The sequence below is a fragment of the Myodes glareolus genome, chromosome 4, assembly GCF_982192425.1.
Source record: "Myodes glareolus chromosome 4, mMyoGla1.1, whole genome shotgun sequence".
In the NCBI taxonomy this organism is placed as follows: domain Eukaryota; kingdom Metazoa; phylum Chordata; class Mammalia; order Rodentia; family Cricetidae; genus Myodes; species Myodes glareolus.
In genome coordinates, this window is record NC_142029.1 from 117,585,060 (window position 1) to 117,599,177 (window position 14,118).

Consider the following 14,118-nt stretch of genomic DNA (forward strand, 5'->3'; position numbering starts at 1 on the left):
AGTTTGCTACTCAGTTCTCCTGAAGTCTGTACACACCTTGCTCCCAGGAAGGAGGGTCGGATTACTGACCCCAAGTGACGGATGATGTTCAGCACCCATGCTGTTTGAACTCAAGGCCCTCCAATATTTATGGGCTCTCCTGGGTCCCTGAGGTCCCTGCTGCCTTTGATAAACTATCTGCTATGAGACTGCAGCAGCACCGTGGCCTCTCTTTATCTCTATCAAGGCTACAAGAACTTTGCCCAGGAAGAACTCTCCTCCAGGCTGGGAGACGATGCATGAAGAGCTGCATAGACCTTGTTCATGAGCCTCATAGGACTAACAAAACCCATCTTTGAAACCTGTTTAAACACAGCAGGTAAAATGGGCTGCCAAGAGACCAAGTGTGATTCTGGGCTCTTGCATTTTAGTTATCCTGTTCCCTTAGGTGGCATGTGTTTATACTGTACACATACAAACACACACACACACACACACATTCATGCATATATTTATATCTTCATCCATTCAGAAGGTCTCACAGAGCTTTTCTTGAATAGTAAAATGCATGTATCACTGTGCGCTAAAAGCTGTGCACTCAAGGACTTGTGTTTCATATAAAGTTGAAGTGGGTACTGACTCATGTCATCCAAATCCCCATTAGAGACAAAGTCATCTGTCCCTCTTTGAAAGAAGCTCAATTTCATACAACATTGAGAAGACTTGGCTTCCACTCCCACCCTTGAGCTCTTCATGGTGTCCCCCACCTTCCCCATCGTACCAACGTCAGTGGTCTCAGGACTATGTTCACTTTGTGGATGTCTGTTCTCACTGCACAACCAATAACTTATTCAAATAATGCTTTAATAGACCTTGGATTAATTTGAAAGCACTCATTTCCTCTCTAGTCATCTAACGACAGCTTCCTCACTTAAGAGGAGTAATATGTAAGTCAGATAGCATAGGAGGAAACTGGAGGAAGGCCTCACAAGGCAGCATCGGATGGAGGGCAGGGGGCATAACAAAGACATCAAGGAAGCAACTGCAGCACGGAAAGGAAAGTAGTGAGAACAGAGTCATCAGAAGAGAGGGACAGACGAGGCTGCAGAAGTTAACAGGAAGCCCACACCCCTCGAGTGCTCTTTTTATATTCTATTTAAAATAGTTATTCTATACAATATATCCTGAACACATGTTCTTGTCCCTCATATCCTTCCCTCCACCCCAGCCTTCCAACTCCTCTCTCCCACTTCATCTCTCTCTCTCTCTCTCTCTCTCTCTCTCAAAAGAAGAGAAAAAAATAAAAAAGACAAAGAAGGATAAAACAAAATGAACAAACTAACAGAAAAAAGAAAGAAAAAGAAACAAATAGCATAAGATACTACACACACATACAAAACCCATAGAAATATAAAATTGAAAATCATAATATATATTAGCAAGAGACCAGTAAGGGACAATTGAGTTCATCTTGTGTTTGTTATCTACTGCTGGGCATGTGTCCTCAGTGAGACTTCCTTGAAGATACTAACTTTTCCTTTGAGAGCACTTATCAGTTGGAGGTAGGATCTTGGTTGGGATGGGAGCTAGTGTCCACTTCTCCATTGTAGCATTGAAATCCCACCCGTGTTGGACCCGTGATGGTCCGTCAGTCTCTGTGTGAGTTATATATGTGCGTCAGTCCTCCTGAGTCTGGGAGGCATTGTTTCCTTACTGTCATCCACCCCCTCTGGCTTTCACAGTCTTTTTGCCTACTCTTCCGCATAGTTCGCTGAGCCCTGAGGGATTTGATGGAGACATCCCAGTTGGAACTGAGTGTTTCAAAGTCTCTCATTCTCTGCACAATTTCTGGTTATGGGTCTCTTAACTATTAGTTCCCCTCTACTGAAGAACAGTTTCTCGGCTGATGATGGAGTGAGACACTCACCTATGGGTGTAGCAGAATGTCATTGGGATCCTTTTATTGCTATATTCATTTAGCAAAATGATAGTATTTGATTTTCCCCTAAATCCATGGCCTTTCTAGTCTCAGATTCTTAGCCACACAAGCACTGTCAAGCATGGGTTCCATTGTACCATGAAGGGGCCTGCTTGTTGGGGTTTATGTCCTGCCCAGTTCCCCACAGCCAACAAGCCCCAAAGAAAATCACACAAAAATCTCCATAAGTTATAAAACTGATTGGCCCTTTAGTTCAGGCTACTTATTAGCTCATGTAGCTTATATTAACCCATTATTCTTATCTATGTTAGCCACATCTCAGTACCTTTCTCAGCGAGGCAGCTCACATCTTGCTTCTTCAGTGTTCTGGGCATAACTGCGGAGGAAGCTTCCTGCTTCCCAGAATACTCCTGTCCTCATCGCCCCACCTCTACTTCCTGTCTGGTCAACCCACCAATACTTCCTGCCTGGCCAATAAGCGTTTATTTAAAACATGATTAACAGAATACAGACAATTCTCCCACATTACTTTCCCTCTTTTTTTTTAAACAAAGGAAAATATCCATAGTACATCTTTTGGGAATGTGGGTGTAGTATTCCAGGCTACTTCTGGCTGGTTGAATTATGATCAAGTTCTGACTGGAGTATCCTGTGAGTCTTGATCATCTCAGGTAGCAGTCTTGAACCTGTTCTAGATGTAGAACTTAGATATCTGGGCCATCTGTTCCTACTGGAGATTTTTTAGGTGGTCTTCCTTGATCAAACCTGATTTTTCTTAGCTCAGAATGAATCCACAGCCTCTCATTTCCTGTGGAAACAAAAGCAAATCCTCTTCTCCAAAGTAACATACCTTTTGACTTCAACTTTGAAGCCAAGGTATTTTTAAAATACCTATCTTGATTTAATTCAGCAGCATTTATAAGCAATTATCTTTTAGCAGCTGTTTCTCCTTCCTCAGCATTCAAACAATTCAAAGAGAGCATAATAGCATACAGTATCAAGATTCTCTATTTTCCATCTTTATGTGGCTTTACTTTAACCTGTATTTCTTTTATTTTTGCTTTTAACTTTTGTCTTTTTGAGACAAGTTCTCTGTGCATCTTTGCCCTGGAACTCCCTCTGTAGAACAGGCTATCCTTGAACTCACAGAGATCCATCTGTCTCTGCCTCCCCAGTGCTGGGGTTAAAGGTGTCTGCCACCACACCTTGAATTTACAGAGGTCTGTCTGCCTCTGCCTTCCAAACTTTGGGGTTAAAGGCATGTGCTACCACACCTTGAACTCACAGAGATCTGTTTGCCTCTGCCTCTCAGGCATTGGGGTTAAAGGTATGTACCACCATACCCAACTACTCCCTTTTTTCCTTCCTTCCTTCCTTCCTTCCTTCCTTCCTTCCTTCCTTCCTTCCTTTCTTTCTTTTTTCTTTCTTTCCTTCTTTCTTTCTTTCTTTCTTTCTTTCTTTCTTTCTTTCTTCATTCATTTCTTTTTTTCTGGACTTTAACCTTTAGCCTGCATATATTTTTAACACATAGTAAACCATTTAGAGGTTTTCTTCATCTTTGAATCTATTTTTATATCTCTCTCTTTTTCTGACCACGTGAGCCTTTAATTTACTAAATAATATGGGTAGGATTAAAGTCGTGGCTTTCATCTTTCTGCAATTCCAGCCTCATGGCAGAGGTACTGGCTGTAGCCATGTTTATTGTTACAACTCTATGGTCATGGCAGAGTACCAGCTGTAGCCATGTTTATTGCCACAACTCTATGACGTTTCAAGGTCTCTGCTACCAAACAAGCTGCAGCATTCTGCTCACAGACCACACTCAAGTGCTTCATAGTCAGACTGCCTGCCTGGAAGAGTCAGAGTTTGCCCTGACAAGATGGCCCAGAAAGCTGGCATTTTAAAATGGTGCAGCTTCTTTCCTGCTATGGCTAAAAACCAAAGAGAATGCGTTCAGCTTTTCATCAACATCAACACCGTTTAAGTGTTTCATGGCAGGACCTCTTAAAAGAGCTTCAGGATTTTGCTGCTAAAGCTGAGTCATGAAGCCTCTCTTAGATGAGAGCACTTGCTTGCCTCTAGCAAGCAGAGCAGACCTGAGAAATTGCTGCTACCAAGAAAACATGCTTTACTCTATTCTTTCCCAAGCTTTCTCAGGCTTTCTGTGGATACAGTTGTCCAGTTGTCTCTGTGATTTGTTGCATGCTTTGGAAGCTGTTTGATTGCACTTCCTAATTACTCAGGTAACATATTTCCCTGCTTAGATCTTAGATGGAGTTGAAGACTATATAAATGTAGTTACTTTCCTCTCATGACTTGGCCAAGTTATTTATTATACAAGACTTAAGCTAGTTAGAATAGGATATTTGTTCTTATTGTATATAATTTTGTAGTAGGTTTAGAACTCTCTTACTTAAACGAAAGGGGGGGTGCTGTGGGAGCTCCTTCTGCTCCTTCAGCCAATAGACTTTAAGATACCAGCCCACTTGGGTGTGGTCTCTTCTCCTTTAAAAAGCAGCAGTAGCCGTATGCTCACTCTCTTGCTTCTGGCTCTGCTTCCGACTACTAGACTTCTTTCCTGATTGTGCAGAGGGCTGTTGTCTGGGACAGTGTTCTGTAAGTTTTTTCCCTTTAAATAAATAATCATTCTATTAATCATAATTCCAAACTGGTGTGGGATTGTGACTTACGCCTTCATTCCATCTCATGCAGAGGGCATTAAATCAAATCAGATAGAATGTTTGTACCACTATTATACCAGCATATGATACAGACAGATCACCACCATAGATCAAAGGATTTGAAGCTGGGTTGTATTCAGCAAGCTGTGTAGATGTTGTCTTAAGCAATGGGGCCTAAGAATCAGTTTGTGGAGAGCAACTTACAGCCTTGGTAATATACTAAGGTTTTTTTGGGGGGGTGCTATTGGATCCCTTTGACAATGACTCAATGAGACAACCCACTCCTGACACTTACTGGAGGTTTCACTTGCTTGCAAGTGAAGTCTAGTTGGGGCTCTGACTTCTTCATTATTTGATGATTCTATTAGATTTCTTTAATATGCACATACAAATTTTAAGAGACTTCTAATGTAGTAGATTTTTGTAGTATGAGGGCCGGCTTGTTGGGGTTTCTGTCCAGCCCAGTACCCCAACAGCCGGCAAGCAACAAAGAAAATCACACACAGGACTCCATAAGGTTATAAACTGATTGGTCCATTAGGTCAGGCTTCTTGTTAACTCTTATAACATATATTACCCCATTATCCTTATCTATGTTAGCCATAATGGCTCAGTACCTTTTCCAGCAGGGGCAGCTTACATGTTGCTTCTTCAGTGATCTGCGCAGGAGTGGCTGAGTGAGAGCTTCTGCTTCCAGAATACTCCCAGTCTCTTTGCTCCACCCCTACTTCCTGTCTGGCTTTCCTGCCTATACTGCCTGCCTGGCCAATCAGCGTTTTATTAAAATATGATTGACAGAATACAGATAATTCTCCCGCACCATTTCCCTCTTTTTTTTTTTTTAACAAAGGAAAATGCCCATAATCCATTTGTTGGGAATGTGGGCGTAGTATTTCAGGCTACTTCCTGCTGGTTGGGGGCGCTGATAGTCTTAAGGGGACCTAAAGAAAATTTAGAGTTATAATCAAGTCATGACTGGAGTATCCTGTGAGTCTCGATCATCTCAGGCAGCAGTCTTGGATCAGTTCTGGATGTAGACCTCTGTCATCTGGGCCATCTGTTCCTATCGGAGATTTTTCAGGTGGCCTCCCTTGGTCAAAGGTGATTATTCTTAACTCTGAATAAATCCAGAGTCTCTCGTTTTCTGTGGAAACAAAAGCAAAATCTCTTCTCCAAAGTAACATACCTTTTGACTTCAGTTTTGAAGCCAAGGTATTTTCAAAATTCCTATCTTGGGTTAGTTCAGCAGCATTTATAAACAAAAGTCTTTTAGCAGTTGTTGCTCCTTCCTCAGCAATCAAACAATTTAAAGAGAGCATAAAAGCATACAGTATGAAGATTCTCTGTGCATTTTCCATCTTTATGTGGCTTTATTTTAACCTCTATTTCTTTTATTTTTACTTTTACTTTTTGAGACAGGATCTTTGTATATCTTTGTCCTGGAATAACACTGTAGACCAGGCTGTCTTTGAACTCACAGAGATTCTCCTGTCTCTGCCTCCCCAGTGCTGGGATTAAAGGTGTATGCTACCACACCTTGAACTCACAGAGATCTGTCTCTGCCTCCCAGGCATTGGGATTAAAGGCGTGTACTACCACACCTTGAGGTCACAGAGGTCAATCTACCTCTACCCCTTGAAGTCACAGAGGTCAATATGCCTCTACCTCCTGGGCACTGGGATTAAAGGTGTGTGCTACCACACCCAACTACTCACTTTCTTCCCTTTTTACCCTAAGAACTTTAGCCTTTAACCTGCATGTATTTTTAACACATAGTAAACCATTTAGAGGTTTTTTTCCTCTTTGAATCTCTCTTTACTGTATCTCTCTTTTTCTGACTACATGGGCCTTTAATTTACTAAGCAATATGGAGAGCCGTGGCTTTGACGGCTAGATTCATCTCATTTTTTAGCTCTCTAGCCTCATGGCTGAGATACCAGTCAGAGCTGTGTTCATTGCCATAATTCTATGGCGTTTCAAGGTCCTTGTCAGCAAGCAAGTTGCAGCATTCTGCTCACAGACCATACTCAGTCGGACTGCCTGCCTGAAGGAGTCAGAGATTGCCCTGGCAGGACAGCCCAGAAAGCCGGCATTTTAAAACAGCACACCTTTTTTCCTGCTACAGCTTAAAACCGAAAAGCATGCGTTCAGCTTTTCATCAACACCGTTTAAGTGTTTCGTGGCAGGACCACTTAATGAGCTGCAAGGTTTTGCAGCTAAAGCTGAGTCAGGAAGCCTCTTTTAGATGAAAGCCTTGCTTGCCCCTAGCAAGCAAAGTAGACCCAAGAAATTGCTGCTACCAACAAAACATGCTTTACTCTATTCTTTCCCAAGCTTTCTCAGGCTTTCTGTGGATTCTGTTATCCACACGTTGGCGCCATATGTAGTATGAGGGCCGGCTTGTTGGGGTTTCTGTCCAGCCCAGTACCCCAACAGCCGGCAAGCAACAAAGAAAATCACACACAGGACTCCATAAGGTTATAAACTGATTGGTCCATTAGGTCAGGCTTCTTGTTAACTCTTATAACATATATTACCCCATTATCCTTATCTATGTTAGCCATAATGGCTCAGTACCTTTTCCAGCGGGGGCAGCTTACATGTTGCTTCTTCAGTGATCTGCGCAGGAGTGGCTGAGTGAGAGCTTCTGCTTCCAGAATACTCCCAGTCTCTTTGCTCCACCCCTACTTCCTGTCTGGCTTTCCTGCCTATACTGCCTGCCTGGCCAATCAGCGTTTTATTAAAATATGATTGACAGAATACAGATAATTCTCCCGCACCAGATTTTTGTATGACTCTCAATGTCCCTTATTGTTTGCTGTTTTTCCCTATATTTCCTCCCTTATCCTTCCATTCCCTTGTCCTCCCAGTTTAGTCCTCCCATTCCAGTATCCCTCCTGTTTATCCTGTTTATTTCAGTATCCCTCTGTTTTCTATTTACCCTACATTGGGAGAGCCTTCCCTCCCCAATAGTTCCTTATTCTATACCTAACCTCTATGGTTATTCAAATAGTAACAAAAGCTTAAAAGATAGTGTCCACATAAAAGTGGATACCTGCCATATTTGTGTTTCGGGGTCTGGGTTATCTGACTCAGGATGAATTTTTTTTGTTTTATCCATTTACCTTTGAATTTCATATTTTTTAACAGTTGAATAATATTCCTTGTATAAATGGCCCCACATTGGGTGCCAATTTGTTGTGAGATGCCACTTGTTCTAATCATACAGAAACTATATAATTTAAAACACTGCTTGGTCCATTAGCTCTAGCTTCTTATTGGCTAACATTTATATCTTAATTTAACCCATTTCTAGTAATCTGTGTATCACCACACAACTGTGGCTTACCGGGTAAAGTTCTAGCATCTGTGTCCAGTGGGGCTACATGGCTTCTCTCTGACTCTTCCTCCTTTCTTCCAGCATTCAGTTTAGTTTTTCCCTGCCTACCTAAGTTCTACCTTATCAACAGGACAAGGCAGTTTCTTTATTCACCAATGGTATTCAAAGCATACAGAAGGAAATACCACATCACCTCCTTTTTTCTGTTAAATAAAAGTAAGGTTTTAACTTTAACATAGTAAAGTTACATATATATCTACATATATATCTAAAATATTTATATTTTATCATAACTAAGGAAAACTATAACTATAAATTATTCAACTCCATTAAAGAGTCCAGAAGGATATAATATTACCTAAGTAAACAGGAAGTGCATTATGAACAACTTCCAAAACTCTAGAATTAACAGAGACTTTTCACTGCCTGGACAGTCACCTAAAGTTTTTCTGTACCATTGGGGCATCCATCTTCAACCTACAGGCCCATAGTATCCACAAAGCAGGAAATTTCAAAGACAGTTCTGCGTGTATTGGCAGTTTGTCAGTCACTTTCTTCTATGTCCCAAATGTGTCTGGCAGAATCTTTCATAAAGCAGGAACCCCAAAGGCCCTTTCTCACCTGTAAGCAAGTTTAGCAGTCATTTCTCTGGGTCCTGCATGTCCAGTTCATCAAGCATAGCAACAATCAGTCCAGGCAAGAGCAGTTTCTTGCCAAAATGGCTAACCAACTCCATAAGGAGCCTCTTTGATGTCCATCTTCCTCTTGAAGTAATTGGTACTGCCCGGAACAGATGTGTCTCATTACCATGAAAAGTCCTAAGTTCTTAAAACATTTTAAATGCCATATTCTGAAGGTCTCTGAAAGATTTGAAGAGTACCTAACTGAAATATATCTCTATATATCTAGAAAACATAACATGACTACAAGCTTGACTATTATAGATGATTATTTATTAGCTTATATTTCTTAATTATACATTCCTTTTTTAAGTGAGCTGCACAATCACAATGCCGTAATCAAGAACATAAATATATATGTATATAAACATATATATAGTATAACAAAATTGATCTTAAATTGTATCAATAAACCAAGATCCACACCAATGCAATTATCTATAGCATATCCCCCTTTAAATGTAAACAAACATTTATAAACAATATTTGGGAGAAGTTCTCTAGACTACTTCCTGCTGAATCGGGGTGCTGTTAATCAAATCTTTCATGCTATATTCCGTGTGCTAGGTTTATCTCATTCATCAGTTGGGTGAAGTAATTTTTGAGGGATATTCATGACCACCTTTTGGGGGGTCTTGGTGCATCAAGCTTCATTAGCCTGGAATGAATCCACAGGTTCTCATCCTCTGTGGAAACAAAAGAAGAACCTCTTTTCTAAAGCAACATATCCTTGGGCCCAAATTCTGAAATCAAGATACCTTTATAATATAAACACTGGTTTAGTTTAGCAGCCCATATAATGAAATGACTCTCTGTACTTAGCTCCTTCACAATAAAAAAAAATGAAATAAAACACAATAATGTCTATAATCTAGACTCTGTGAATATTCAATCTTTTGTGGCTTATTTTTTTACTTTTTTAAATCTATGACTGTGTGTACTCTGTCTCTTTAAAAACTTTACCTTTTTTTAAAAAAAATCATTTTCCTGTTCATTTCACCTGTTGGTGGGGATCTAAGCTATTTCCAGTCTCTGGTTATTATGAAAAGAGCAGCAATGAGCATGGGTGAGTGAGTGTCTCTGGGCTAGGATGGAGAGTCCTTTGGGATGTGCCTAATAGCTGGATTCTGAGGTAGAATATAAAGTTTTAGAGAATTGTTTTTTCCTGTTTCCATGGAACCTAGAAAATATGGGTTACTACACTTACTTGAGAGAGGATAATGTGACCATCAGGGCTTAGGAAGGAAATAATTGCACAGTGTGATCCTCAAAGAAGACCTTGCAGAAATCTACATATTCTGTAGTCTAGAAGCTTCCAGACTTTTATAAACTATGATCCTTTATTTGGAAAAAACCCTGAAAACAAATATTAGAAAATGTACTTATTTGAGCCAGGTGTGGGGACACATGCCTTTAATACCACCACTCTGAGGCAGAAGTAGGCAGGTCTCTGTGAACTGGAGGCCAGTTTGGTCTACAAAGTGAGATCCAGGACATCCAGGACTGTTACACAGAGAAAACCCTGTCTTGAAAAACAAAAACAAAAAAGAGAAAGAAAGAAAGAGGAAAAAGGAAAGGAAATGGAAATGTGCTTCTTATTGTTGGCGTGTGAAGCATGGTTCACACATGCAATCAGAAGACACCCTGGGGAGCAGATTCTCTCCTTTCACCTTTTCATGGTTTCTGGGGATCGAATTAAGGTCACAAGTCTCACACATCAAGTGCCTTTGCCCACCAACTGAAGCTCGCTATTGGGCCTTGCCCATGCCTGTATAACACACCTTCTTTAACAAGGTCACCCATTGTCCCCTGGTTCACTCCCAGAACCAATAGCATCAGCCTGAAGATGTTCCATGATCTGTCTAGGTGCAGACAGGGGTTGGAAATGGGGACCTTAAAATAATGTTTTATTCAATTTCTTTCAAAATCAACAAAGAATTTGTGAATTAAGTTTTGCTAAGGTAGCCAGTGTCATAGAATTACATAGTCTTGAATCTTGAGAGTTTCAGCTAGTTATACATGGCAGAACTTTAATATCCACAGGTAAGTTATGGGCTGGTATGTGATTATTTGAGAATAATAAGTAATACATCCAGGAATTCAATAAAATAAAATTTAGCAACGCCTAGAATTGGCAAGGTTTACAGGAAGATAAAAATAAATTAAAACCGTGTTTGCTCTTTACATCAGCTGAGTATGTTTCTTCCTTCTAGGAGAACCTCCCTCCCCTACCCCTACTTTAGATATAAGTTTATGGACATCACCCCCTCTACGTTTTGTCACATAAGAGAATGACATGACTAAAAGGATCCCCACCCAAGAGCAACTGTGCCAACCGACACCTAGCTCTTTCTATACAAGCCAATGAGTCTATGATTTTCTTGGTTGTTTGGTGATGGGTGCTTTGTGAGAGGCCTCCAAAAGTGTTTGTGTTTCAACTTGTGTCTTATTTTTTATACTTAGGGCGCCAGCCTTTTGAACATTATTAGTTCAGTTGAGCTGCCACTCCTCCTACTGCTCCTCTTTTTTTTCTACTGCACGTGTTGACGGGGTCTTTCGCAAGAAGCTCCAAATATTGATGATTTAATATAGTTTTGTTAGGTAGTGGCATCTAGGAAAAGATTCTACTCTCTATTATCTATCTATCTATCTATCTATCTATCTATCTATCTATCTATCCATCCCCATATATGGCCACATAGCAGCTCTATTGCTAAACACTGTGAAAGACACTGGCCACACATGGTTACTTGGGTCTTCAAGGTTTCCTTTTAGGTGTAAATGACCCACTGATCCCTATTCCTAGGTCACAGCAGGTAAGGAGTGGAATCATTTGAACATACATGATTGCAGTGCAAGCATGTGCCCACTCTAGGCACAGAAACTGGATTCTCAGTCGGTAGTGGTGGTGCACCCCTTTAATTCCAGCACTCAGGAGGCAGAGGCAGGCAGATCTCTGTAAGTTCAAGGCCAGCCTGGTCTACAGAGCTAGTTCCAGGACAAGTTCCAAAGCTACAGAGAAACGCTGCCTTGAAAAACCAAAAAAGAAAAAAAGAAGGAAAGAAAGAAAAAAAGGAAGGAAGGAAGAAAGAAAGAAGAGAAAAGAAAACAAAATTCGATTATCAAATGGAGAAATAGTGTCTGATGACAGTAGAGAGTCCCATTAACTCTCTCAGGACCCCTTATCCCTCTGGGAGACATGAAAAATCCTTCCTACTTTCTTCCAAGCTATGACCTAATCTCTCTTATTACATTACAAAAGGTTCTCAAATTGCAACATGGGCTTTTTACATCAACTTCCTACATTTTTACAAATAATCATTGAATAAATTAATGTATGAATAAGGAATGAGTAGATACTTAAATAATTTTTTTAAATAAAAGGGTTATTTCCTACTGGTCTTGATTGTCTGGAAAGGGCCGTAAACTTGTGGTTGTTTGTTTTACTCTCCTAAGACCAAACTCCTGAAATGATAATAAGAGGAGTGTGGGTTTGCCCACTCACTAGACACTCTGCAGCCTTCGGTGCTGCCCACAAGGAGACAACGCCGCCTTAGCTACCTTATTCGTGATGTAGCCATAGAGACAGCACGGTAAGTTTCCTAACCTTTAAAATATTCCCCACGATGAGGTACTAGTCAACAGAAGGTGCACAGAGGAACTCACAGTCACAAATCTGTTTTCTTTGTCTATAGTTAGTGTTTTCTTAAGCTATTAAGAGACTGATTGCTGGGGGCTGGAGAGATGGCTCAGCGGTTAAGAGCACTGCCTGCTCTTCCAAAAGACCCGAGTTTGATTCCCAGCAACCACATGGTGGCTCACAACCATCTGTAATGAGGTCTGGTATCCTCTTCTATCCTGCAGACATACACGCAGACAGAATATTGTATCCATAATAAATAAATAAATATTTTAAAAAAAAAAGAGACTGATTGCTGGAATATTAACCCAAACCCTGGACCTATATCAAATTCTCCGACTTTCCACTGCCTGAAGTCCTGTGTCATAGTATATAAAAAAACAGGCTACAGCTAGGTCACGCCACAGCTTTTGCGGCCTCTAGTCTTAGTTGGATCAACCTCTTTCATTCTTATGGTTTGAATCTGAGGTATAACCCTCAGTCTCGTGATCTGAACACCATCAGGGTTGCTCGAGCTACCTCTCAACCTACTTTGGAGATGCAGCCACCTCCTCTACCATTTTCTCCAGCTCAGGCTCCCCTCTGTCAGTCTCTCCTTACTCTACCAGCTTTGCCATTAACCACTTCTCCAGATCAATCACCGTCAGATAAAATGGGCAGGCATCAGAGTAGATGCAGCAACCCAGAATCAGACAAATATCCCTTCCATCCACACACTCTGAGGATGCTGAGCAGCCTGTCCGAGTAATGGCTGTCTATGCTGGAAGACGGCTATAACAGCACCCTTTTCATGGGTGAGAGTTCTATGACATATCACACACACACACACACACACACACACACACACACACCTACCTGCCTCCTTTCTGTGTTAAAATAGAAAGAGTATGGTATGCCAGTGTTTTGTTTGGATTTTCTCATGTCCATTGGGGGCTTTCTTTTTGCATTCTTATTGGTAGAGTTCTTTGTTTCATAATTTCCTGAAAGTCAATGCTGAAGCGTTCTCAAGACTAACTGGTCAGGCATGACATGCTCACCTGCCATCTCAGCACTCTTTAGAAGACAGAAGCAAGGAGACTGTCTCCAGAGCAGGATCAGCCTGGTCCACACAATGAACTGCAGGCCAGCAAGGGCTACTTGGTGAGCCCTTGTCTCAAAAATCAAAAGGTCCTTGTTCATTTCTAGTCATGTCATTCTGCATGGCATACTTGCATAAAAATAAATACCATCCCTTGCACTGATTTTTAATATTCAATTGACTAATACAGTTAAATATAAAGTATTCTTAATTACTTGAATTGCATTAAAATAGCTATCTGAATTACATTACAAAGAAAATTTAATCAGTATTTATATCATAATGATGATTTTAACATGGATAAGTTTTCAAATGGTGAAATTCTTTTAAGCAGACTTAAAAGTCAATAATATTTCTAAATACTTAAACAACTTTAATAAATCTAATTAATCAAAAATTGAATTTTTTAAGTCAGTTCTCATATCCTTTTTAAGCACTGTGAAATGAAAAACACAGTACTCAGGACAGCAGACCATAGACCAAGGATCATGACTGATCAATACTATATAAAAATTTTATGTATATATATTACACACACACACACACACACACACACACACACACACACACATATATTTCTCTGACTGGTAAGGTGCCGGCCCTCATCTTCTCACCTGGGTCATATCATCCCTAATTCCCCAGCAGATCCCCAGCACCTGCCTTCCTTCCTCTTAGCCTCAGGTCAGAAACTCCTCATTTCCTGTAAACACAGAGTACTGGGCCTTTCCAGGACCAAAACTTCCCAGGGCAATGAGACTAAGCCATTCTGGAGCCTTCAGGG